Source organism: Camellia sinensis, chromosome 1 (genome assembly GCF_055761805.1).
Source record: "Camellia sinensis isolate YWXY chromosome 1, ASM5576180v1, whole genome shotgun sequence".
Taxonomy (NCBI): domain Eukaryota; kingdom Viridiplantae; phylum Streptophyta; class Magnoliopsida; order Ericales; family Theaceae; genus Camellia; species Camellia sinensis.
The window spans coordinates 216775143-216779521 of record NC_138961.1 but is presented as its reverse complement, the minus strand read 5'-3'; the positions used below and the strand labels follow the sequence as shown (position 1 = coordinate 216779521).

The window sequence follows — 4379 nt, the reverse complement described above, 5'->3', positions numbered from 1 at the left end:
AAAATGAGCGTTTAACTTTTAAAGAGGCTATGTCAAATCCTGAGGCTCCTTTATGGAAATAAGCTGTAAACAGTGAAGTTGAATCCATCCTACAAAAATCACATTTAGGATTTGGTGGATTTGCCACCAGGTTGTAAACCTCTTGGGTATAAGTGGATTTTCAAAAGAAAAATGAAAGCAGATGAATCAATTGAAAAATATAAGGCAAGACTTGTAGTCAAAGGTTTTAGACAAAGAGAAGGTCTTGATTACTTTGACACATACTCACCGGTTATTAGAATAACATCCATCAGGATGCTAATTGTTATTGCATCTTTGTACAATCTAGAAATTCATCAAATGGATGTGAAAACCGCTTTCTTAAATGGTTTAAAACAAGCGCCAAAGCAATGGCATGAGAAATTTGACAAGGCAATGATGTCAAATGGATTTAAAATTAATAAGTGTGACAAATGTGTTTATATTAAAAACACAAACAAATGTTATGTTATAGTATATCTTTATGTGGATGATATGCTCATCATAGGTAATAATAATGACATGATTAAAACTATCAAGAAAATGTTGAATAAACATTTTGACATAAAAGACATGGGCATTGCTGATGTAATTCTTGGTATGAAAATTACCAAAATATCAAAAGGTTATGCTTTGTCACAATCTCATTACATTGAGAAAATACTTGCCAAATTCAGCAAAGATGGTGATCATCTTGCTAGAACACCTGTGGATGTTAATTTGTTTCTTTCTACGAATGTACATGAAAGTATTTCTCAATTAGAGTATGCCCAAATTATTGGAAGCTTAATGTACTTGATGAACTGCACTCGCCCGGATATATCTTATGTAGTAAATAAATTAAGTAGATATACGAGTAACCTAGGAATAGAACACTGGAAAGCAATTATAAGGGTTCTAAGATATCTCTGATTTACTCATAACATTGGACTAAATTATACTAGATATCTAGCAGTACTTGAAGGATACTGTGATGCAAACTGGATGTTAGAATTTACCTACACCTACCACCACCTACTACCACACCTACTACACCTACCACCAATTTACCCTCACCTACTCCTCACCTACTACCCAAACCCTCTCCTATATAATGAGCCACTCTGATTTGTAATAGAATATATCAACAATATATATCAATCAATAATACATTCATTTTAACATGGTATCAGAGCAAGGTTAACAACTTAACCATTCTGCTTCACCGGCGGGCGGCAGTCTCGCTTTGGCCGCCCGCCGGACCTCTACACATCTGAGTTGGCTCCGCCGACGAGGTCGTCTCTCCTCATCGCATGCATCTCGCGTTTTCCAGATCTGTTTTTGGCTCCGCCGGTGGCATCGAGTAGAAGCCATGACCGCATAGCCTCCATCGCATTCCTCCTCGGCACTCTGACCTCGCCTCCATCAACAGACAGACAGAGTCCATACTTGTTTCTGCTGCCCCAGAAGGAAATCTTCAGGTCGTAGGATAGCACTTTCATCACCCCCGGATGCTGATAATTCAAGTCCTCCATCTTTATTGATCACTTCAGTTGTCATTTTTGGTAAATCACCAGGCAGTGGAATAAGGTCTACCTAAGTTGCTTATGCTATCATGAAAAATCCCAGAACCTGAACTTCTTATATCCGACAAACATGAGGAACTTTTCATAGCACATGTTCTGTTTTTCCTTTAACACCCCACTCTCTTCTTTTCTTTGAACATATAAAACCCATGCATCACACACCCGACAAACACACCACAAACAGTTTTTTTAATCCACACATTCCCACTTTCTCTATTTTAATAAGATGAGTGCCTCACTTTTCCACCACACATACATGCACGCACTACCCTTTTTTTACTTTTTTTTATTTCTTTATTTTTTTCTTTACATCACTTTACACCCACTCTCTCTCCTAACTTTTCTCCACCACCCAACACCATCATCACATTTTCCACCACCCACTTTTTTTTATCTTTTATTTCATAAATAAATAAATAAATAAATACATTAAAAAAAAAAAATTAAACCAAAAAAAAAAAAAAAAAAAAAAATCCAAAACCGTGGGTTTTACCAAAACCGTGGTTCCATCTTTTTTTAATATTTAATGATGCTGTCCATGCCTTGGATCATCTTCTTCTTCTTATTACAAAAAAAAAAAAAAACAAAAAAAACAAAAAAAACCAAGTTCCATGTTTGCACAACACACCATATTTTATTCATATTGGGGATCAACCCCGATCACCATTTTACAAAAAAAAAAAAAAAAAAAAAAAAAACACCCACACCCACAGTGGGATTTTTCTTCTCTACTCTGCCGCCGGTCTCTTCTTTTTGCCTCCGTCCTGGGCGGTCCTTGACGGTGCTGCCTCCGTGTTTCCTTGTCCACCGAGCACGTTCACTCCCCCATATTCCTCCACTGCAGCATATGGTGGACCTCCAAATCGAAACATCACGGTGGCCTTCCGCTTCAGCTCCTTGTTTTCTGCCCTTAGCACGCTTATCTCTGCTCGCGCATCCTTATACATGCGTTGGAGCAGAGCCAGCTGGGCGTTTAAATGCTGCACCTCATTTGTCCTACTCTGCAGCCGGTTCGACAAATTTGTGACCGCCGTCATGGTTTCCACGCATGACTTCAGAGTATACTGATTAGCCTCAATATCAGTTTGCACCGCCATTTTTTGCTCCACCGACCGCATCGGAAAGTTCAATGGAGCAAAACCAGAGGTGTTTGGTTGAGGTTCACTGGCCACCGCACCAGTTATTTCTCCTGTGGGCTCGTTCAGTTCTGGAAAGAGAGTGAGCAGGTTCTGGGTAGCTGGACGGGAAGAAGAGGCCATGTTTTGGGTTGCTAAGTGTTTCCGAGCAGGGTTTACAGAGTATTTCAGACTGCCAAAATTCAGAGGTTTCAAACTGGTTTGCACAGCCTCTGCCTTCGTCTTGGTTATATAGCCAAGGCAGCCACGCGCATCGCGCGCCTCTTGACGCCCGACAAACTGGCACGCCTTTTCATGGCACATCTTTTGATAAAGTGGACACGCCTTTTGATGGCACGCCTTTTGATGAATTGGGCACGCCTTTTGATGGCACACCTTTTGACAAAATTAGGCACACCTTTTGAGGATGCGACTTTTTAAGGGTCCGACAAGACTCTGTAAACTGTCCCGACATTGATTCCGGTTAGCTCCTTTATGGGTCCGACAAGACTCTGTAAACTGTCCCGACATTGATTCCGGTTAGCTCCTTTATGGGTCCGGCAAGACTCTGTAAACTGTCCCGACATAGATTCCGGTTAGTTTCTACAAGGGTCCGACAAGACTCCGTAAACTGTCTTCTACAACGGTCCGACATGACCCCATAAACTGTCTTCTACAACGGTCCGACATGACCCCATAAACTGTCTTCTACAACGGTCCGACATGACCCCATAAACTGTCTTCTACAACGGTCCGACATGACCCCATAAACTGTCTTCTACAACGTTATGACACCACCATCCAGTGTCTTCACCAATGGTCTGACACGACCATACAGTGTCTCCTATCCTTTATTATTTTTATGTATTTTCCTGTTTTGTTCCTCTCTCCAAACTCAAGTTGGTTAGTTTCTATCCTCCTTGAGTTTGCGGGGGGCTGTTAGAATTTACCTACACCTACCACCACCTACTACCACACCTACTACACCTACCACCAATTTACCCTCACCTACTCCTCACCTACTACCCAAACCCTCTCCTATATAATGAGCCACTCTGATTTGTAATAGAATATATCAACAATATATATCAATCAATAATACATATCGGATACTAGAGACTCAAATTTCACTAGTGGGTATGTCTTTATTCTTGGTGGTGCGGCTGTATCTTGGAAATCTTCCAAACAGACTTACATAGCTAGGTCTACTCTGGAATCAGAATTCATAACTTTAGATAAAGCTGGGGAAGAAGCAGAATGACTTCGTCACTTCCATGAAGATATTCCAATATGGCCAAAACCGGTGCCTACTATATGCATACATTACGATAGTCAATCAGCAATAAGTAGAGCACAGAGTCATATGTATAACAGTAAGTCCCGACACATTCATTGTAACGCCCTCAAAATAATAACATTAAACCCATCAGATAAGACATGCAATTACATTTAAACTAACCGCATTCCTTTCATTCATTAGAATTCCAAGACATAAGTATTACATGTTAACCTCATAACAAAATGCCCTACGGGCTTACAGCTTTCCAAGTTAACACTTGGTTACAAGAAAGAGTTCTAACTCGTTTACACATTAAGCCCTTGGCTTGAAATTACATGTAATACATCAAAAGTAAAACGACAAAACTATGCCCGCCACTAGCCTCCCAGCTATGTCCTTGGA

The 4379-nt window shown here is 40.4% G+C and overlaps 1 long non-coding RNA gene across 1 annotated transcript; it reads right to left on the bottom strand.

The window, feature by feature from the left end:
- Nucleotides 1-1003: 1003 nt before the first annotated feature.
- Nucleotides 1004-3791, bottom strand: LOC145802403 (uncharacterized). The gene is made up of 2 exons (XR_014344578.1): nt 3095-3791; nt 1004-3058 (listed from the first exon to the last, which is right to left on the bottom strand). It is a non-coding gene; the product is annotated as an uncharacterized LOC145802403 (long non-coding RNA).
- Nucleotides 3792-4379: the final 588 nt, after the last annotated feature.